Source organism: Stegodyphus dumicola, chromosome 12 (assembly GCF_044657685.1).
Source record: "Stegodyphus dumicola isolate Sdum_Otavi_A_Nest chromosome 12, ASM4465768v1".
NCBI classification, from domain to species: Eukaryota; Metazoa; Arthropoda; class Arachnida; order Araneae; family Eresidae; genus Stegodyphus; species Stegodyphus dumicola.
In genome coordinates, this window is record NC_140779.1 from 53,301,260 (window position 1) to 53,325,555 (window position 24,296).

Below are 24,296 nucleotides of genomic sequence, written 5' to 3' on the forward strand. Positions count from 1 at the left end.
TATTTGCATTTATTCCAACTTTGATGTCTCTGGGTGTCATTGTTTTTTCACAGTGCTCGAAACATATGTACATTCATGCAGATTCTTCATTAGTTAATCCCTTTAAATATGATGAAGGGCTCTAATATTTGCTGACAACAATTTGAAAAGTGAAACGCCATTTGTTGTGAATCAGCAGAAATTGCCAAAACGAAATTAATTACCCTTTTGGGATACGCCCTTTGAGTTTAAAACAAAGGTACAAACACACTTCTTTCTTCAAAATTCGAATCTGGGTTCAAGACTATGGTAGCCAGCTTTCCTATTACCATGGTAACAAGGTGGTTGTTACTGTATAATTAAAATACATATATTGGTCTGAATGTAAAAATGTATTGACTCAAATTATTGAACTTATTGGCCAAATTATTTGGCATAAAGGTCTTACATGTAAGTTTACTCTGAATTTTTAAGGCATTTTTTACCTGAGAAATAGTGCTCACATATAATATGACAACAATAGGGCTTATAGGGTACCACATAGATAACGTTTTAGTTTTAAAAATGAATACACATTTTCCCTTCAACATTATTTATTTGTTGCCGTTAAATGCAACTTATAGAAATACATTTACATTACGGTTTAAAAATAATATCGGCCAAATGTGGATCATTGCTAGTCTCGGCCTTGACGTTTTGTTTCCAGGAAATTCTCCATAACTGTTATTAAAATTTTGGGTTGTAATGTTAAAATGTTCTAGGGCTCGTGCTTTATTTTCTTAACCCTTTCTTTATAGTCCCAGAAGGAGGGGTGGGGAGTCTTCGCCCTTGAGTTCGGGATTTCTTATGACGAGTTCAAATTCGAAAGGTAGGAAACTTGCCATTGTCAAAAATTTCCTTCGGAGGAACCATTGTTTATCGCTATCGCTAGAAATATAGGAATAATAGGCAGGCTGTTGGAGATAGTATTCCAAACATTAAAGAAGCTGCGGTGTTCTCGCAGCGTCAATTTTGAAAATAAAATCGAACAAGTTTCATCGTTTTCTTGGTAATGAAACTTTCCATCCTAGTCTTTCCAAGTGTACAATCCTAAAAGAAAAAGAAAAAATATAATAGAAGAAAAAAAAAGTTATTTACATTTTAAATCAGTATCCTTTAAAAATTTCTCTGGATTTTGAAAGAATTTATATGATTGCATTTAATATGACTTCGTGCAGTAGCTAGATTTACTGAAGATGTTCTAAAAAAGATAATTAATTATCTTAAATACCACACTTCGAAGTAAAGCTAAACAACAGAGATTCCTGTTTATTTCAAAGTACGGAATTGGATTTATTTTTTCTTTTAAGATTTATAAAGACATGCGTTAAAATTAAATTCTGAGTAAAAATTCTGAGTTTGACAATTAGCAAACATAGATCGAAAAATAATTTTGCAGTAAGCTGGGGAGTTTTCAATGAAATGTGTTTAGTTGCATAGACTGTTCCCGTATCAAAAAGAATATTACTATTATTTTTTAAATTATTTTAGTTTCCTTTAATTATTACATATTTAATGTGTATCAAGTTCTAAGCGTAAAGTTTCAGCCGAAGATGAAATTTAATTTCTTATGGCTATCATTAATAACTGGCCTTGCATTAATTAATTTTTTATTCGTATTATGCTCGTACGCAAATTGTGTGTGTGTGGGGGGGGCGTCGGAACGTATATATATTTCAGCGATAGTTCAAACAGCTATAATATTCAATACCTTTTCATAAATTTTATCATATCTTTTGCTAGTGCACTTCCCGAGAAACACTTAGGATAAAAAAGAAATTATGGTTATTCTGTTTACATTATGTACGTTGATAGTTCTATCAATTTCATTTACATTTATTACATAATCGCACATCAGTATAAATAGGCTTTGCAAAAGTTTGCAATAGAGTACGCAAGCTTTTATTGTCTTAGCTTCGAACATTAATAAATTAGATAGAACAATAATATATCAGATATGTGATTCGATCTTAAAGAGAGTTGTTATTAATTTGCACTTCTAATGAGGACAAGTATACCCTCTTTACTATAAATCATCAAGGATACTTATTCCATGCACGTATTACGAGAGTATCTGATCATCTTTCCGCTTGAAATCAACTGTACGAAAAATAAGCCCCTTCTCACAGATATCTCGTTGCATAGAGATTTATAACGTACGTTAATTGCGTGTTTAGAAGCGAATTACTTTATAAAGATTCATTTACTAAGATAAAATTAAAGGTTAAAGATTCATTTACTGCGATTAAACTGGGGCAATGATGATAAGGAAAGAGGATACCATTTCCTCGATGAGATAATATCATTGAGGCACTGTTCGTCAGTGTTATCTTTGGCATCAGTCTCAGCGTTATCATTGAAGCAAAATTTAAATAAATTTTGTTACATATAGCCGAAAGTTCCAGCCTTCGAATGGGACATTGCCTCAATGAAAATAAATATAATGAAATTTTAGGGTATAGTTTTTACGATAAAATATTTTTTACTGCAATTTTGAATTTAGTATATTGTTTCCTGCGCATTTGTAGTTTATCTTTCATTAATCAAGGGTAATATATAAATTTTCTGGCTATCCATTTTTTGCACCTGTAAATTAAATAAATTCAATTCACGTCGTTAAAACTGTTCCAGCCGAAAACATCGCGGACGAAAACGTAAATTAATGCAACTTATAGCACTTAATAGAATTTTAAATCGACATAGTTAACTAACAAAGGCCATTAATAAATCATTTTTATAAAGTTTTTACTGGTAATATTTCATGAAAAGTATAATCTATAAGTTACATTTAATTTTCTGTGCTTAAGTTTCCTTCCTTACTTTTTAAGCAAAAATTTTTTAGTTAATAAAATATGTGAAAGTAAAAATTATCCTTCTTTACATCTTGGGCTCACAAATCATTATGGGAATATCCATTTATAATTATTAAAACCTTAAAAAAGCATGTCTGCGATGTTATCGTCATGCGATGATTTGTAGATACTTTTTTTTTTACCACGATATTTTCGACGACGATGTTTTTAAACTGCGAAGTTTTTGAACCGCTTTATTTTCGACGATGATGTTTTATACCACGATGTTTTAGAACTGCGATGTTTTCTCCGACGATGTTTTGTAGCACGACGTTTTCGCCTTGTGTTGTTTTCTCCGCGATGTTATCGGCGGACACCGTTAAAACAGCACAGACAAATTTTCTTAAGGACATGTATATATATATATATATATTTAAATATACATATATATATTATATATATATAATATATATATGTATATATATTATATAGTTTCTGAAAAGTTAAAATTTTTCAAATTTTGATTAAAACCTATATGTAAATAAATTTCCCCCCCCAAAAAAAAATATATATATATATATATATATATATATATATATATTTAAATATACATATATATTATATATATATATATATATATATATATATATATAATATATATATATATATATATATATATATATATATATTTTTTTTTTTTTTCCTTGGGGAAATTTATTTACATATAGGTTAATCAAAATTTGAAAAATTTTAACTTTTCAGAAACTATGTTTGAACTCTATGATAGATAAAACGGATCATCGAAATTGCTCAACAAACACGGTTAATCAATCTCTAAAATGTTATTGTTAAATTAAATATGGTGAAATTAAAAAAATCCAAACAAAACATCGTTGCAAATTTTAATTGCATAAGCAGAATTTACTTATTCCCCTTTTAATAAATTATCGAAAATAATTCGGGTGTTCTTTTTTCGCTTCACATTTTTCCTTGCAGCAGCTCAGCTCAGTATCATTTAACCATGTGGAAAACTTGGATGCTTCTTTCTTTAAAGATTCAATCTTGACAGTCCATAAGTTGTTAATTGAGATTTAGATGCTACATGATATCTACAAATTCATTTATCTTTTGAAAGAAATTCTGTTTCTACTTTCTTTGGAAAAGTTTTCTTGTGCTTTTGTAATTCTTAAATTCCCGTCTATTATTATGCTCTGTTGATCAAGTCACAAGACCTGAACCTCGGGCCTCAATATGAGCACTTTATTCCTCATAATCCTGTTCTCCTTTTATAAAAAAAATGAGAATATATGCGAGAGGACCATAAGGTCCTAACTGCCTTAAAAATATTATTATTAATCCCTATTAACAAAATCGCTGTAAAATTTCTGCGCATTTGCCTTGTTCACAAATATTAATTAATAAAATAAGGAATAATGAATCAATTAAATCATATGTAAAGAAGTATATAAAAGATAAGTAATTTAAATTAAATTAACAGTAGCGATAAATTTTCTGGTAATGCTGAGAATTAGCAACACAATAAAATACCTGAGTACATGTTATTTAACCCTTCGCTTTGGTTTGGTTTACTTAATTACGACAAAACCAGGGCTATCTGCCTAAGACGAGGGATGCGTTCGTTGAAGCCTTTGTAAGGGAGGCTGAATCTTATACACGTTACACATGGGAAAAACTACAAAAACGCTGGTACACGCAGCCTGTTCTCCGGGATTCGAACCCTCGAACGAACTACCAGTGTTCAGCGACTTTACGGCTCGCCCGCTGTCCAAGTGGATTTAAGCCGTGCCTGTTAGAACAGTAAAATTTCATTAGGAATAATTAGACTTTTTTTTTTTTTTTTTTTTTAACTGCTAAACACATTATTAAGAAGCCGCATGATTTGTTTGTGATTTTAAGCAAAATTTGCATAACATCATTCAATGCAGAGGATCGACCGCTTTAGATTAAGAAAATGCATACATAAAACTATTGTTTTGTAATAAAATGTGCAAAACTATTGCCACATGTTTTGAATTCCAAAAATGCTGGGAGAAAAAATAACACACAGTCAAGGCTAGGAAGCTATGCACATATAAAGTGTTTTCCATCGATTAAAAAGAAGGTATTTTAGTAACGAAATCTAATGCAAAATAATACTTTGCTGCGTCCAATGTTTTCTTCTCCCATAAATTATATATAAAGGTTTTAAATAAATATGAGACTAAGGACATTTTATATTAGAAGCTTAATTACATAATTATATCATCAGCTAACTATAAAAGGAACCTATGATATTACTAAAACAAAGACAAGTAATATTATAGGCAGTGTAAATGTAATAAATGAGGGGGAAATATGTAACTTGTTTGAACACAGCATATTACATACATTACATGTATTCAGACATGCCTCAGTTATTTGGATAACTGAGTAAAGGTAAATTATGTTCAAGATCTTATTCTTCTTAATCCGAAAATCAATGTTTATTCTTCTCAAATGATGTATGATAACAGAAGAAAAACAAGTAATTTATTTTAATGTGAGGTTCTGCTTCTCTGCCTCTCATCTAGTATCATTGGCTATAGTTAGAACAGATGCTCCCAAACTCCACCCCTATCCCCCGTCGGGAGACTTTCTGACTGGATTCCCATCGGTAACGCACGCTGTTTGAACGGGAGGGGGCACTGAAGGATGAAACACTGAAACCTGAGTAAGACTTACATAATGCAATTTTGAACTAGTGTTTATAATGAGCTACTCAGAGCGAAGAATAACTAACTCCAAGAGCTATCAAATGCTCATTTTGATTCTTAGGGAGGAAAATTTATAAAAAAAACATGCAATCAATAAAAAATTCATTGCAATAGGAGTTGCAAAATAAATTTAAGGGGAGGGGGAGAAAGAAAAGAAATCCCATTGCGCCCGAAATGGCGTTTAAATAATTTAAAAAGAGCATTTTTTAGAATTTCCGATGCACAGTCTAGTCTAGCGTGCTAGAGATAAAAAAATGTTTTAAAATCAATCAGTTTGTTAACCAAAAATTTATTAAAGTTTTTACAGTGAATAAATACATTTACGTAAATATGAAATAGATAATAAAAGAAATTTGAAATTCGGACGCCCAGGTACCCATGTTCGGGTGGAAGATTACGTTATTGAAAATCTACAGTCTTTTTTATTTATTTCTTCCCCCCCCTCACCACAATACGAGAAACATGCATGTACATTCATGCAGTTGTGTTTTTTCGCAATGCAAAAAACCTGCATAATTTATGCAAAATTTTCATTATTTAATTTCTTTAAATATAATACGGGGCTATAATATTGGGTGGCAACAATTAAAAAAGTCATTCTCTGTTTATAGCGAAACGCCACAAAATGCCATTTCACACTAATAGCCCTTCTGGGCTACCAACGCTTTGCGCTAAAAACAACAATTATATATAATACATTTTATATGCAAAATAGCTACTTTATTTTTATGGAGGCTCTCTATGATTTCAGTTTTTATTGTATTTAGACTGTGCGTTTGATACATTGATTCTGCGTTCATGATTCAAATTTAATGTCTTTCTAGATAAACTACAAGTAAGGTCTATCTTAGGGTTATTTAAAGAAGTGGAAAGCTCGCGGTAAATAATTTAAATTTAACATAATGCATTTGGCCTCGAAGGAAATTGCTTGCGACTCAAGTTGTGTAAATAAATTTATTCTGTAATTTCGTTAAAAAAAATTATTTGGGAAGTCATCGATTGTGATATAAAGTAATGAGAGTTAAAAGCTGTTACTTAATATACAGTGTTTTGATAAATTCTTTGATTTCATTGTTTCTGTCGATTTCCTTCAAGCCTTTCAAGAAAGAAAACGAAATCAAACTTTTGCTGTGGCTCATAAAGCTGAAAGCATAGGATAATAATAGAAGATGCATATAATATTGTTCAACAGGTCATGGCCGTTTTCCTTTCTATTTTAAAAGGTTAAAATTACAAGAGTCTGACCTCTGTGATATCTGTAAAGAACCGGGCACTGCAGAGCATTATGTGGAAACATGTAAATATTTTACTGACATCAGGAACGAGTTTAAGAAAAATGATGTTTTTAATATAGTGTATGATATTTTAAATGATTTTAAAAGACTGAAAAAATTTGCCAGGAAAATGATGGAGAGGATTAATCATAATAAGCTTGCAGTAGGGATTTTAATCTGAATTTTGTTTTTTAGTTATATTCTTTATGTCTGTTGAAGGTGCTGTTTCTGGCTGCAAAAAGGCCATAGGGCGACGTAAAGTCTGCCAGGAGGGAATATCATATCATAATATTGTTCAAATGCGTGTTATAAAAGTTTCGCAGATTTCCTGAAAAGGAGAATGCAAAACTCAAAACTGTTTTTATTGTTTGCTTGTTTATAAGGTTTGTTGTTTTAAACAACATTAAAGATAATGCTGTTTTAAGTGTTTTGTTCTCCAAATAATATTCAGGTAAATTTTGAAAATATTCACAGATTAGTTTTTTTTGGGGAGGGCGGCTTCTGAAGAAGATAAACTTGTGCCTCATTACCCTCTCAACCGTTATAGTTTTATTCAAAAACTTGCTCCAAAATAAGATTGCATTTTCGCCTAATTTTTACATTTAAGCATTTTTATTTATGATATATATTTAATGATTTTAAGCAGTTTCAGACTGCTTGCTGTATGATAGTCGTCAAATTAACAAACAAAAGGCAAATAATTCTTTTTACTTGCTATCACGCCGATGTTGTTTTTAAAAATAACGACTATTGAAGGCAAATATATTGACTACACCCTGAATCCATGCTATAGAATTAATTTTAACTACTAAATTTGCACACTTCTAACTTGCATTGAGGTGGGGGGAATGATAAAGTATGTTGGCTCGACCAATTTGCACGTCATGAATTAAATAAGATTAAGTTTGATTTCCGGATGTTGTTCCTCACGTTAATTGTATGGGGGGGGAAACGAAATATTTTCTGTGAAAACTCTTGGAAAGTTCGCAGATTATTTTAAATAATTTCTGCGTTTTCGGCTGCGGCTTCTTTACAGTGCACTCTGACTTATTTCATTTGTTTCATTCTTTTTAGAGCAGAAGGAATAACTAAGTGCAAAAATTGGCAGTTGTAACTTTCAAATTACTGTATTATTCTTCCCTCTAATGAAAAGCTTACTGTAAAAAACAACTCTCCGTTCTTTCGTTTCAAATTTACTCCTATGAAAATCATCCACTGTAGCTTTTGAATATTCCCGTAATCTATGATACGGTTTCTACTGATGAGAAGCTTATCCATTCTTAATGTATACCATTTTCAGAACTTACGTACTATGTTTTTAAGTATTTTCTTGGCCAATGTATTCTTTGTGGTTTCTTAAACTTATATCAGGTATATGGTTATGTTCCGAAGTTTCATTTTTTTTTAAAAATTATATAAGAGCCTTTGATCTATCAATAAATATCAATAAATTCCATAAATCCTTATAAGAGTTAATATGTAGTGAGGACCTTTTTAAACAGTAAGAAGTTATACCTAATGAACTATGTTAATGTTGTCAGCAAGTCCTCGATCAAATTAAATAATCAAATTTAAACAGTTCTTGTTTCATGAGAATTGATATTTCAAATATGCGCTTGGCATAGTGAATCTGAACAAGTGGGCGAAACTTTGGGGGGGGGGGCATAGAAGTCAGCTATATGAGCAATATTCGTCCTGTATGGTTGGAACGCAAGCGGCTAGCTGTTAGGTGGCATTGTAAATAAACGGCATTATAAGGGTTGCTCCTCGTATCGATCAGTGTTTTCTACTGTGGATTGCCGAGAGAATTGCTGGTTATACGAAACACGAAATTTTCATGGCGATGGCTTGATCAAGGTGGTCCCATAGGTCGCCAAGATCACCGGATCTCTCATGTGGGGTAATATAAAAAGCTTAATCTACGAATGCCCCATTGAAACCAATACGGATCTAGTCACCAGGGTCGCCTTTGTTCCCGGTCATATTCTAGAAATGCTCGCTGTCTTCCCAAATGTGCGTCAATTGACCTATCCCGCAGTTGTGAAGCCTGCATTATACTGGCAGAAGGTCTTTTGAGGAATTTCTGTGAGCATGTTCTGTTAATAAGATGCTTTCTGAAGTATCTCCTCTCATTCTTGTGTTAATTCTTTAAATGTGACAGCGGAAAACTACCCTTCTTACCTCTTGCGTTCCGACCATACTTCAGTCTATGACGAATGTTTCTCATATAGCTACCTTCTATCATCCCCTAAAGTTTTGATTCATACAGATTCACCCCGTATACCCTTACCTATATGTTATAACAAAAAGAACATACTAATATTACTCTTCAATAGGCTTTCAATAGGCATCGCAGTGGCATAATCTTGATTGCTTGCGGCAAATTGAGATTTCTAGCCTATAAGCTTTTTTATTTGATAATCAGGTAAATTTCGCATTATTACGCATATCATATGTAATTGAAATTCCCATAAGCAGTGAAATTTTGCATTATTTCTTCGGAAGAATTTCGATCTCTGTAAAGGACAAGGATGATGCTTACTCGTGAATTGGCTAACTTAAGCTGCTAATGCCAGTTATTTAGTACTGCTGTTTTATCAATTATTTAATGCAATAAAGAATGTACTAGATAGTTTGTGGCACCAAAAATCCACTCCATTGCGGCCTTCCAATGGCCATAAAATTAAAACCGGCTCAAATCAACAGGGGGTCGAGTTTTACAAGCGAATAAAGCACATTATTGATACAAAGTAACGAGTCAGAATATATGTAAGGCGCAGTTCCCGGATGTCAGAGGTCACTTTTTATAGCCCGATAAGAGACGATTTAGGGAAGTGCTAACACTTTCGAACTCGGTACTTTTATAGGCCATCATTTTCGTGGTCGCAGAGGGGTCTCCGAATCCGACCGACGGCCCATGGGTCGAGGCCATAGCTGCTGTCGCATGGCCTGCAAAGAAACCTAGGGATGGGGAAGTCTTTCAGCAAATGTAATTATTGGAACTGACGTAAATTTTTTATGGTTTGTGTTTTCTCTTGTTACAAGGAGATTCTCTTATGGTGCGTAGGAGATTTTCCCCGCGTTTTTTTATTTATAGTCGTCTCGATAGCAGTTTATTACCAAGTGCAGTTATGTTGCATTTCATCACATAATAATTTTAACATTTTTATCTTTCGTTCTAAGAAGCAAAGGCATTATTTGATGGATTTATTTAACATATATTAAGTAGAATTTTCAGACATCAGCTTCTAACCAAGGAACGGGCGATTACAAATCTATTACCATGGTTGTTTCAATGGAAATAATGATACATATTGAAATTCATGCAAAAATGCATCATCGAATTGTGTTACATCTAGTTGATTGATTAATAAGCTTCCTGTGGGCCCATGTGCATTAGTAAGCAGGAGCAATTAAAATACATCATCCAAGATAGGGCAAAAAATGCGTTTTGTATTGATATAATAATATTTAATGCAATATTACATGGGAGCCGCCCGCTTCCCAAGTTAAATAATTGAACTAGAAGTTATTGACACAATTTTTCTCTCTCCTAGAAAATTTTCCGCAGACTTCCATGCTCGGATGCCAAGACGCTTCCGGGGTTAAGTATATATATAAATTACTGCTGTAGATATAAAACTGCCCATTTAGTGGAAGATGTGCAGCGTAAAACTTCCGAATTTGCTACAGTAGAAAAATTCAAGAAAATTTAGGTTATAAGTATATTGGATAAGTGGCAAAATTTAATCTTTATTTAGCATTAATTTCAAATAAAGTAGCACAAGTAATTTTTTCGAGAAATAATAAACACAATATATCTTTCCCTAGGGCGAAATTTTGTTCATAAGATGAAAATGTTCTCCTGATTTGGAGGCTGAAGTTTACCAAGTTTTAGAGTGGAATTCAGTGTTCGTCTGTTGTATATAATACAATTGGATGAAAATTATTTAACTGTGGCGTTAATTAATTAATTTATTTATTTTTTAAAGTAGGTTGTTATATTGTCAATAGATATTTTGTAGAAAATGGGTTTATTTTGTTAGTCACATGGCCCGATTTTAACAGGCTTCGGTGATCTTTCTGGAGCCGGCAGTGCCTACTTTCCTTGTTTTCGTGGAAGGAAAATAAAATTATATTATATATAAATATGAAAAACTGACACAAAAAGGGGGACTATTACGCACGTAAATACGGTAGTAACTTTCCTCCCTAATTGGCAACTATAATATTTAATGCTAGATATTTAGCGGTGTTGGCCACAGTGAATGTTTGAACTAATGTTTATGCAGTTAAATCCTCTCTGGGTAACTACTTCTGAAAATGAACAATATTTCCATTTTTAACAGAAATAAACATTGGCACTAAATAACCCCTTTTTATGGGAGACCAAAACCATCTGGAACAGCTAGTGCCGTTTTGTTCCGCTGCATTACTGAATAACAGATACTATTTATGCCCGTATTTGATTCGGCAATATTTATTGATTAAAAGTCTGGCTGTCAAATATTGAAATTATTTGTGAAAAGATAGCTTTTCAATTTCCAGGCTAAACCTAAAAATTGAAAAGTCACCTTAGCTAGCAAAATTACATTTACAGAAATTATAATTCACAATAAACGTGCTGCTTGGCAGATCACAGATAGCCCTACATTGTAGTTAGCACCAAAAAATGGATGTCTGGAAGCATTTTGGCTGTAATTGACATTGCCATAGGTATTGCTCTTATCTCTTCACATGGCGACTTAGCTCCTTAGTTATGCAATAAACGTCAGCGGCAAACAAAGCTATTTCTTCCGACACGTTTATTCTCACCATCACGATTCTGTGAGTACAATAGTAGCTATTCTTTGCATCACGAGAGGCAGAAGGAGGGAGCGAGAGATGAACAATCAGCTACGAATCCTTCCCTCCCCCTTGCAATAATATCAATCAAGTTACCGATATAAACGCCGAATCCAAAGAACCCTTTCAGAATCTTAATTACCGAGCAAGGAAGGTATAACTGAGCCAGCTATTTAGACAGTTTTGAACGGGGCAATTTCATTTCATTAGCGAGGACTTCTGGTCTTCGAACCGGCAGCCGATCACTGAGAGCTCTTTGTCACGAATTAATGAGAAGAAGCAGGCTCTGCAAATGGCCCGTTATCGAAGGGGAAAATGGCCTCGCGTGCCATTTGTTCTGTGTACCCGGACTTGAAATATTCAGCTCTTTCCGTTACAACGAACGTTTTCGAGATAAACATATTTTTGAAGCAAATGACCCGGGAACGTTGTGGAGGGGGGGGGGATGAAGTTGTAGCTTCAGTATCTTCGAACGACCACATCTCCCTCCCTCTTTCCCATCCAAATAGGGGATAGTTAACATATTGACTCGAGGGAGGCGTTCATTTTAATGGCGGAACGTTTATTTTAACTATTAATTGATATGGAATATTTGAGATAGGTCTTAGAATTGAGTTAAGATTTTTAATTTTTATGAATAGTTTATTGTAAAGTTTTTGACTGTTGTTATGCTGGGGGGGGGGAAGTTACTATAGTGCATTTATTTAATAATCTAAAAACAAATTATTTTTGCGATATGAACGTGCACATTTTTTTGTAAATGAATTATCTTATTTACATCACTAACTCATTTAGAAAAGGGAAATTAAGCTTGCATTTAATGTCTGAGAGAATGATTTGAAGTAATACAATTTTATCATAAGCTTATGTACAAAATAAAAATTGTCTCTAGAAATATGCCGACAGACCATTAAGACCTGAAATAAATTTTAAAATTGCACACTCTAAATATTTTAGTGCCACTTTCGCCTTAGTACGTAATATATATTTTAGTTGCTTGTCATTCTTATATTTACTTGAAATGTGCCTCCACCATGCCGTACTCAACATGGCTGTGACTCTCTTACTCAGCTCATTCTAATAAATATCGATAAAAGAATACGAGGAGTTTCAAAAAAGCGTTTTAAAAATTTTCCAGTCAAATCCAAATCATGTTCTCTTTAAAAGTTAGAGTTGATTGTAGCAATTATCATTATTATTATTTTTTAAATTTTAACTAGAATAGGGCCAACAGTAGTTAATTTACTTAGCTAGTTAGCTAACAGATTGCTTAATGAGTTGCAAGTCTAGATAATACCCTTCAATGTTCTGTCCGTAACTGTAGAGGGCAAACTGTTCAGTTTAAAATCAGAATTGATTTTAGCGCTTTTTCTCGTAAATTTTATTTAAAAATATTTCTCTAATGGCTATTAATTATTTAGCCACATAAAATTCAACAGATTTCATAAACTGTAATATTCTGTCCCTGAACTCATGGTGTTTATCATCACCAAAATTGGAAAGGGACAGGGGAAAAGTTTTTGAACATTTTTAGCTCAATCTAAAAAACGATAAAATTTAGTTTACGAATGTAACAACCCTTGATTTTAAGAAATATTTTGTTCAGTTAATGTAGAAATTTTGATTTTAAAACTAAATTTACACAATCATCGAATAATCCAGCCGTTCGTTTTTCAATTGGAATTAGGAATATTTCTTAAAAATATGGCAGTCCTTTGTAACTAAGGTTTCTGTAGATTTCTCCTATTATTGATACTGCATGCAGTATGAAGAGAAGTAATGCAGAATATTATTTTTCATTAGTTTTCATAGCTATTTAAAATAATTAACAAATAACACAGAAAAAGATAAAATGAGCGAAAAATAGTGCTTTAAAACAGGGCGATAAAAGTGTATGTAAATATTTAATAAGTGACACTGTGATAAAGCACATTTATGCTTCTGAATCATTAACTTTCGGAACATATAGGCTACCAAAAGCAATCATGTACAGGGTGGGCCAAATAAGACCTAATAAGGTTAAACACGGATAACTCTTGTAATAATCATTCGATTAATTTTTTATACATTAAATATATTTTATGGAACTTCTGTATGAAATATGACATCAGACAAATGTCCACCATTTTTCTCGATACAGAGATTGGCTCTTTTCAACGCGTTTTCCATTACACCACGTAATGTTTCTGGTTGAAGGCTCAGTATTTCGTCTCGAATATTCTGCTTCAGCTGTGTCTAATAGTTTCTGCAGGGATTATTTTCTTAGCCGGCGGGGACAGAGCTGAACCTATATCCCAAATGGTTGTAACCTATGTTATTATCTAATCAAGAGTTGTTTATTTCTTATTAAAATTTATAAGGTAATGTTTTCTCCCGCCTTCTTGGCATGCCTTCGTGATGTGGTGCTCTGCACCCTGGGCGCGTATTCCAGAGGTCCGCGGTTCGATTCCCGGGGTTGCTCATTTTTCATCTTGCCTACTTCCAAAAAATCCTAATGTCTCTACAAGTTTTTTACTTTAAAAAATAAATAAATAAATAAATAAAATTAAATGAAATTAAAATGAAAATTAAAAATAAATAAAAGGTGTAATCTATGCGCCGACTGAAAAACCATGTGTGGAAAAAACAAACCCTACGCTACAGGAAGGAATAATATAATTCACTTTCCATCTATCCGTCAAAGAACTAGGATCTCTCAACTCACATTAACAATGCATAAAAAATTAATTGGCAATAGCTTTTACACTAAGATATAAGTTATTATCTACTGCAGTCAAAATTTATATAAACTAAAGCTTTAATAAATAAATTTTGGATAAAACGCTACGATTTTGCATTATCCCGAGGAGGGGGGGGATTATTATTTTCTATAAAAAAGCAAAAGTTTCTAAGAAAAAAAAAATTATGCAATTCAACCATAATTTTAGAAATGGATCATAAAAGTTATAAGAATAGGAGGAATTTCACGTGAACGCCATCTGTAATTGTTATCTTAAAAACCCTTGCAGAAATCTTCGAAGTGAATTCATTCCTTCTCTTCATATCCCTCTGGGTTCATGAAACCTGATTCTATTTCCCTCGTCGCTCCATATCCGTTGCAAGACCCACATGAGGCAAATACTTTGAAAACTTATCGTTCAGTCTTATGCAATAAACAAAGACCCCCTAGCTGCTTTTTATTTATTTATTCTTTCTTTTAGTCTATCCACACCAGTTCTCCGAGAGAATACCAAGTTGTTTCTAAATTCAAATTGTACACCACCCCTATGCTATTTCCTCCTCTCTCTCTTCTGTCGAAATCCGCTTTTTCCCTCTTTCAGACTTTCTTCCTTCCGGAAAAGAGTCCCTCCCCGCGATGCCATCATTTATTCCTACTCGGAAGCCCCCCTTCTCCCTGCTCTGGTGTCCCCTATTCCTTCTATTTGCAGGCCACAATCGAGGGAATGGCAGTCAGGAGGGTAGGGATGGCTCGTTGATTTACGTCACTTTGTGCGATCTCCTCGCCTCTGTCGGGGCTTTGTTGGAAATTTTTAGCGAGATAAGGAGGGAAAATCTACCGGAAAATATATTTAAGGGAAAGAGGAATTCGAAACTCATCGGTTGGGTTTTCAACTTCATATCGAAATGCTACGGAGAATATCAGAAAGTAAAAAAAGTATATGGATATGTAAATGCAAGAAAATAGTTTCGCTTCTATCATTCTTCTTAGAAATGTGCTACAATTATATTAATGCACTAAGATGAAATCCTTGCAGTCAGTGATATTATTATTTGCTATTAAATTAAATAAGCCGTCAAGTTTTTGAAACAATTAAATTAACTACAGTTTTCTTTTGGATCTATCCTTATATTTTACTGAATCTGAATGCTTAATAAATGCTGTTAGTTAGGACCATATTTTACCATAATTTAATTACCATATAGTCTAATTAGCATTTTTTACCATATTTTACCAAAATAGGTTATAAAATTTACAGAACAACCATATTGTTTACAATATCCAAAAGTAATTACCTTACTTTATAGAATTTTATGTTTAATTAATCCATTATCTTATTACTTTTATCTTTATTTCACTTCTACTTTCGTCGGCTTCTTCAAGGATTCAAATTAATTAACGTACATAAGAACGGAGTTCTTGAAGTTAAGAGAGAGTTTTAGCAGCTACCGCTGACCTTCTCCGAAATATTTACGCCCATTTTTAAGAGTTATCTGTGTCAGCTATATTCTTTTGCAGTTTTTTCACGCTATTAGACAGCTCGAGCCAAAGCTTAGAATAGGACTTCGTCATGTGAACTGCATACTTTAATTACCCAGGTTTTACATTAATGTTCATATTCTGTCAAATGCCGCAGAGAATAATAGTGAATGGTTCTGTTAATTACAGGAACAATGTGAGGTGTTAATTTCTGTAACGTCGTGTTCTCTTTACTATCTCAAAACGTACTCGACGTTGAAGACTGGTGAATTATCACCAAGTCCTTTAAAGTACTACAAAGTCAGAAGAAGGATGTAAAGAACCCTTTATTAACTCAAATAAAGTTTACAGTCAGCACCAACTCGTGCTTGCAAAAGCCGACACTTTTGGCTTAACTTAAAAGGTAAATAATAACTTAAAAAAATTAATGAAGTTAACGGTTTCACAGGTTAACTATCGCGCAAGCTAGCTCTGACTTGAAAGTCAGCATAAACAAGGATAACTCAGCGCCACAGAACTCTAATTGCTAGAGAAATAAAGTTAGCAACGTGGCCTTAAAACAGGTAGAATACGCTCTGAATTCACCTTCCAAAATCTTTCTTTAAGTACTATCTTCCTTCTACCTGATTTGATATCGCGCGTGATGGAAATTTGCATTCTGGCAAGAAAATGAGATAAGAATTGAAGGGAAAGGTACTTTAATTTAAAAAATAAAAAGGGTTATTTAAAACCTTTTTCGGAATTCGTAGTTATTTTTCTGGAAGCCAAAGACGGAGCAATGACTTGGCAAAGCCAGAATTTAGCTTTTAAATGCACAGATTCCATGCACATTTTTTCTCGAAGTTCAGTAAAATGTAGTGGAACATATATAACACAAGTGGGTAAACTTCATGGCAGTAAGAGCCGTACGTTGAATTTCAGGTTAGAAACAGTAATTAGATAAGTAATTAGTAAACAGTAATTAGTAAAGTTAGAAAACAGTAATTAGATTTCTAAAAGCCACAAGTCCATATTTACGTCAATTTAAAAGTAGTTAAATAGGTTTCAAATGAAAAGAGATATTTGATTTTAAACAATAATTCAGTGATAGTTTGCATAACTTTCTTTTGGACTTAATATAAGTAATATTAGTTAATAGTATAGTAATATTAGTTTATAATATATATTTCATATATATATAATTTATTTTCATAAGAATAGCACCACTCGCCCGCGAGAGCCACACCATATTGCGAAATTCGCTATGGTTACCCACTGGTATATTAAGTTAAACTCAATTGTCTTAAGATAAACACTAGTCTGACTTTCTAAATTGTTGGATGCATTCTCTCATCCCATCTTTATCTTTCAGTGCTAGACCATTAAGTAAATACAACAACATGATTACTAAAATGACATAAAATAATAATAAACATAAAGTAAAATTACTAATTAGTTAATTTTTTATCTAATTAGTTAAAAAATTAATTAATTAGATAATTATCAACTAGAAGCTACATAACTAAAACAACAAAATTTACTTTCTCTTCTTGTGGGATAAACAGGCAGCAATGATTAAAAAATTTGCGAGTTTAAAGCCTGTCATAAGTGACACCACTGTTTGAAAGCTATTAACTCTATGAAGTATTATTATAGGAATCTCACTTCAGCAAGGTAGGTTGCCAATTCTTTACTCTGAACTTGGATTTTTCTTTCGTAGTTCGCTTTGCTTACATATTTTGGTGAAGCAGGCGAATCAACGGAAGCGCAAGAAGATTTCAATTAGGGAATACATTGGTAATTTAAATAAATATTACAGATACGTTTAAGGAACGAAAGAACTCAGATAAATTCAATTCATGCATAACATCGTTAGTGATATCTATAATAATATCTATATAGATAAGCAAAAGAGATGCTTTATATTACTCTTTCATAACAGGGATTTAAAAAAAATACAAGATATAGCCCCCCTTAAAAAAAACTGAAAGTTTTCAGATTTTAAATTACGTCCAAAGGGGCCTTTATTAAATATCATGTTCTTCCCACTTAAACCATAAAATTCAGTTCAACAGCAATATCACAAAATAGTTTTAAAATGAACATATAACAGTCTTGCGCGCTGGAGATAAAAATGTTTTTTCTGCACAACGTTGCCATTGCTTGCTTTGAAATCCTTGAGTTTGTTAATCAAAAATTCGTTAAAGTTTTAGAAAATATGAAATAGATAATAAAATAAATTATAGATTCCAAATTTTGGCTTCCAGTTGGCCATATTCGGGTGGAAACGTACGTTATTCAAAATTGGATGGCTCTATGTACCGTTGTTTTATCACACTGCGAGAAACATATATACATTTATGCAGATTCTTGATTATTTAACTTCTTTAAATATAATATAGGGCTCTAATATTTGGTGGCAACAATTTGAAAAGGGAACTGACATTTATCGTGAACGAACGCAATATACCAAAACGAAATTAATAGTCCTAGACATACTGCCCCTTTTCACTAAAAAGTTTGTTATCCTAGGGATCCAACAGACAAAATTTGGATACATTTTGGATGCCAACTATTCTAATACATAACATTTTGGGGAACGCTTATCATGGTAGTATATCTAACAAAAAGCTAACAATGTGCAGATTCATCTGGCGTTTCTTACGCTAAACAAAGTTCTGTTGAAAGTTTTGGTTAAAGTAATACTGACGTATGTTTTGTGAAATCCTTTTCATGATGTAGGCCTTATTAACACAAGCAAATTGGGCAAACTTCAGCAGAAGTGAATTTCCATGAATATAGAGGGGGCGGAACTGAGCTAATCGTACTGTCCCCTGTATGGTGCTCAAGACTGTTGCCAACGGCAGGCGCAAATTTGCAATCCTTGCCACGAGAAATTGGGCTAACTACAGGGGTGTCCGCCGATAACATCGCGGCAAAATCATCGTGGACGAAAACGTCGCGGAGAAAACAACGCAAGGCGAAAACGTCGTGCTATAAACATCGCAGTTCGCAAAGAGAAAACATCGCAGTTCTAAAACATCGTGGTACAAATTATCGTCGTAGAAAATAAAGCGGTTCAAAAACATCGCAGTTTAAAAATATCGTCGTTGAAAATATCGTGGTAAAAAATAAAGTATCTACAAATCATCGCATGATGATAACATCGCAGACATGCTTTTTTCAGGTTTTAATAATTGTAAATGGATATTCCCATAATGATTTGTGAGCGCAAGGTGTAAAGAAGGATAAATTTTACTTTCACATATTTTATTAACTAATAAATTTTTGCTGAAAACGTAAGAAGGAAACTTAAGCATAGAAAATTAAATGTAACTTATAGATTATACTTTTCATGAAATATTACCAGTAAAAACTTTATAAAAATGATTTATTAATGGCCTAGTTAACTATGTCGGTTTAAAATTCTATTAAGTGCTATAAGTTGCATTAATTTTTTATGCTTAAGTTTCTTTCTTATTTTCTCAGCAAAAATTTATTAGTTAATATAAAATATGAAAAACAAATTATCTTTCTTTCCATCTTGCGCTCACAAATTATTATGTGAATATCCATTTACACTTATTAAAACATGCCTGAAAAAAGCATGTCTGCGATGTTATCGTCATGCGATGATTTGTAGATACTTTATTTTTTACCACGATATTTTCAACGACGATGTTTTTAAACTGCGATGTTTTTGAACCGCTTTATTTTTGACGACTATGTTTTGTACCACGATGTTTTAGAACTGCGATGTTTTCTCCCACGATGTTTTGTAGCACGACGTTTTCGCCTTGCGTTGTTTTCTCCGCGACATTTTCGTCTGCGATGTTTTTGCCGCGATGTTTTCGCCTGTAACCAACTACAGGTCAGACAAGTGAGCATTAGCAACAACAACAAATTTTACAAATCTTGTAGGAAAAAAAAAAAAAAAAAAAAAAAAAAAAAAAAAAAAAACAGAAGTGAATCATTTTGAAAATGCATGAGAGTAAATAGTTAATATTCATAAATGAAATTCAAGTGTCGACAAAACCAGCGGAGTGACAGTTCTTTTATTTTTTATTGGGGATTTAATCTGAAATACCATTATTTGCTTCAAATTCTGTATTACAGGGCTGTAGGAGTAACTTATGTGATGAAAGAGTACAAATAAATTTTTATAAAAACATTAATTTAAAGAGTATAGAATTAAAAAAAAATTGATGTTGTTGAATTATTTTAAATGAACATATTTAATTGCTACATAACATTAGTTTTTGAATTTCAAATTATTTTTGTAGTAGAATAGTTAAAATAATGTGAAGTATTTCGATTGGTAAATATTTGTGAATTTAGGTGTAATTTTGAGCAATATTAAATGCACTGTTGAGGTCCATATTTGATAATGGTGATTGTTAGAAGTTTTTTTTAAAGTTATTCTGTCTAACCGTTGGTTTTAAGCTTTAACTTTTTATATCACCTATCAATAATCACTTATCACTCACTAGGTTCATTTCATTTACTCCTGACTAAGTTCATGAAACTATCACTTAGGCACAATCTTTTTATTGATTTTATAAATCGAAATCCATGCATTCTATACAATTTACAAAATCAATCCAAAAATGTACAGACATTTTTTATACCTATCTAAGTGGCGAAAATTGTATATGTAACTCTGAACTCGCGTACTTTTTTACAATAAAAAAAGACCTTAGAACTGCATGAGTCAATTTTATTTCACATTTTTCTGAGGCTGCTTTTCTTACTTTTTGTTTCAAATCTGCTTAAAGAGTGAATATTATTTCTGTATAAATCAAGAATGAAGCTGAATTAAAATATTAATTAAAATATATTAAATTGCAATGAAAACTATTGATAAATAATCTGTCCGCAAATAAATGTGAAAGTAAATTAAATGTAATAACATTAATGCAAAATTATTAATTTTCGCATGTCATTTAGCCTAGTTTCAAAGGAAAAGTTAAAGCAATATAAAAGCAATATTAAAGTTAAAGCAATATAAAATTTACATGTTCAACTTGAGTGGGCTTTAGGTAGCTATGTGCAAAGTTCGGTTGTACAGTATATATAAATTCTATGCACTGTATATTTTCGCAGTTCTGCTATGTCCCTTTGAGTCAACATCCTCGGAAAGTGGATAACATATGTGAGAATATAAATAATAGTTACTGTAAATATAATGTAAACATTTTTGATATTTTCTACATTGTAGCTCAATACTCTGTTGATTATTATTTTAGATAATTTTATTTTATATAGTGGAACGATCACTTTTTCCTATTATGTTAGTCTGTGTACTGTTTGATATTTTCTGCTATGTGACTTAATCAGAGCCTTTCCTAGCGGGGCTGTATCTCGTAAATCAGAGCGGCGAAAATCAGGGGGCGACCACGGTTAAATATTTTAAATTCATTGTAAGAACTTGTCATATTAAGCATTTTGTCAAATGTAAGTACTTAGTGAGTATGAAATAAAAATGTTATTAATTATTGAGTTTTTTTTTTTTTTTTTTAATTTTTTATTTGGGGCGGCAGTGTTAGAAAAGTACGTGGGCAGCCAATGTCCTTGGAATGACCCTGGACTCAATGTTTGCGTTAAGTAATTTTTCTTTGTATAGAAGACTGCTAATTTTGTTTTAACTACTGGTTTTTTATTTTACATATTATAAATATTACAACATAAATGTACTTATGTAACTTTATGAAGAAATTCATAGCCCTCTCATGTTCGAAAATGCACATTGAACCGTCTCTAACAACGACCACCGATAGTTCCAGATTAATTTGGTATTCTGTGGACGTCGTTATCTCAGAGAAGTTATGTTCAGTACTCGATGTTCTTGTTCTTAGAAATAATGGCGATCGTCTTTGCGAGGTGGTTGCAACAGAAGAATTCGTTGTATATTTATACCATCAATATTCTCTTTATGTTACCATAGCACACAAAGTATTGATTTATATGCATTTGTATATATGTATGAACAAATTGATTCACATGAACACATACGGAGGCACACTCGCAATTTTTAAAAATAAACGCTGGGGTAATCTATTAAATATTTTTCAGGTAGCAAACAAAGAAAGGAAAAAGTCCTGTAAGTAAGCTCGATGCATATGCCCGCCGGATATAGGTTAAGATTCGAAACAGAGGTTTACAAGGCTAAAAAACATCACCAAAAAAGGTATTGCAATGATAAAAACCTACAAAAACACGCGTCTCTCTTATCTGAATCGCGTTACTTGTAGACAATTCCTAGTTGGGTCTTATCTGCTCTCTCGCTTCGTAGGATTTTCACATTAGCTCCAGTCGATTATCCTCGATTCGGAGAGGAGGACAGTGATGAAGTGATAAGCGCTCCGCTGGCCGTAATATCCCCTGTTCCCTCCTACGTACCCCTTGCGGGATAAGAACCAAATCTAAATGATGGCCCTGATGAACGTGCGTCTTCGACTTGTCTTCTTTGCATGGAAGGGTTTGCTGGAATAGCCAATCCGCCAATCGGTCGCCAAATTTTGGGTAAGGAGGTTATTTATTATCATCCTGTTAGCAAGGATGTTAGATCTGTCAATGCTAGAAGTACCCTCGAATTATACTAGCTTCTCTTTCCTTAATAGCGGTACTAATCGGAAGAATCTTCCCGAGAAGGAAAGAGGAAAGACAGAGAAGCCCATCTGATGGGGCTTAAAAGAACGAAATCCACAACAATAACTCGTCACGAAAACGACTTTTTTTTTTTTTTTTTTTTTTTTTTGTCTGTTTCGCAGTTTATCCAATACTAATTTTGTACGCTGTTTTGCTAAAAATTATTATCATTTCTATAAAATATGCAGCTGAGACGGTACTGATTATTGCACAGCCTGTATTGTATACAGAGGCCCAGGATTGTATGCTTTAGGGCTTAAATAAAATAGAGAATGCCGTGTAGCAGTACCCTCAAACTAACGGCCCCCTAAACGATTTTATGCGCCCCTCGAATATATTTTATTTATGAATATGTTATAAATACGGTACCAAAAGTTTGCAGCTGAATAAGGTTGTGGTAACAATAATGAAAATTAAACTTTATTCACGGATGAGCTCTGAATCATCGAGTTTGTTACACTGCTTGCAATAATTGGAAGTCAGTATAGAGAAATTACTTAGTGTAATGATGTGAGTCGTTTATGTCAGGGAGCTATATTAAAGCAGTTTTATGATTTAATATATTAAACAAAAATGTTCTTAACACAAATAAATAAGTAAAATCTTCAGTGAAGTATTTAACGATGCATGGATAACAGATTGTGCATTTAATTTACAAGTCAAACAACAAAAACCAGCGTTACATTTGCAAATTTTGCAGGGCTAGTTTTGATGGTTTTACCAAACATCAGCTGCCAAAGTGTCATTTGCACTTTGGCAGCTGAAGATGATGTTCGGTAAAACCACCAAAACTATTCCTGAAAAATTTGCAAATGTAACGTTTTTGTTGTTTGACTTCAAAATTAATATTTGTTCGGCGTGTTATTTTAACCTAGATTTAGCATTATTTTTTATTTAACCAGGCATTTAATTGGTTTCAATAAAGAGCTGCAAGTAAAGAATACACTTATCACTGGCATGCACGCATGTATCAGAACTTTAAAATTTAAACTGCAGTTAAGGAAAACACAACTTGATAATAAAACTATTTTGCACATTTTCTGCATTGTAAATCCTGCCCTAATATTTCAAAATAAAATCTCAAAATATGCAAGAAAAATAGCGTTATTATGATAAGAATTTGAAGACAGTTGTATTGATTTTAATGGTCTGTAGCCATTATCAGGTTCATTACCATTCAAACGAACATGAATAACGCACTAGAAAAACTATAAAAGGAGTTAATCAATTTGCCACTGTGATACAAATGTTATTCAAGGATTTGAAGATGCAGATTTGATTAACCTTTATTAGTACTTGTCAAAAGGTAAACACCCACAGTTATGAATTTTGCAGTAAGAATAATACAACTCTGTAGCTTTTTAGCCCAAAGGAGCGTTAGCTCAGAAGAGCTATTAGTCTCGAAACGGCATTTTGCGTCGGTTCACTATAAAACGAGTATCACTTTTGAAATTGCTGCCACCAAATACTATCGCCCTGTATTACTTTGAAAGAAATTAAATGATGAAGAATCCTTATAAACCTTCTCACATTGTGAAAAAACAATGGTACCTAGAGCCATCAAATTTTGAGTAACGTAATCGTCCACCCGAACATGGGCACCTGGCAGTCCTAATTTTCAATTTCGAATTTGTTTTATTATTTATGTCATAGTTTGTAAAACTTTAACAAATTTTCGATTAAAAAACTTAAAGCGAGCAATGGCAATACTTGTACGGAGGGAGACACGTTTGTCTCCAGCAAGTGCGAGCGAGACTGCCTATTGCAAATTCTAAAGATAGGCTGTTTT

At 32.7% G+C, this 24,296-nt stretch overlaps 1 long non-coding RNA gene across 2 annotated transcripts in view; it reads right to left on the minus strand.

Annotated features, from left to right (window-relative positions):
* Positions 1-554: 554 nt before the first annotated feature.
* The window catches only part of LOC118202643 (uncharacterized), a 143,428-nt gene continuing 119,686 nt past the window's right edge, over positions 555-24,296 (minus strand). For both annotated transcript variants that reach the window (XR_015044446.1, XR_015044445.1), the window contains one exon: positions 555-1,068. This is a non-coding gene — a long non-coding RNA (uncharacterized LOC118202643). The remainder of the gene's footprint in view (positions 1,069-24,296) is intronic.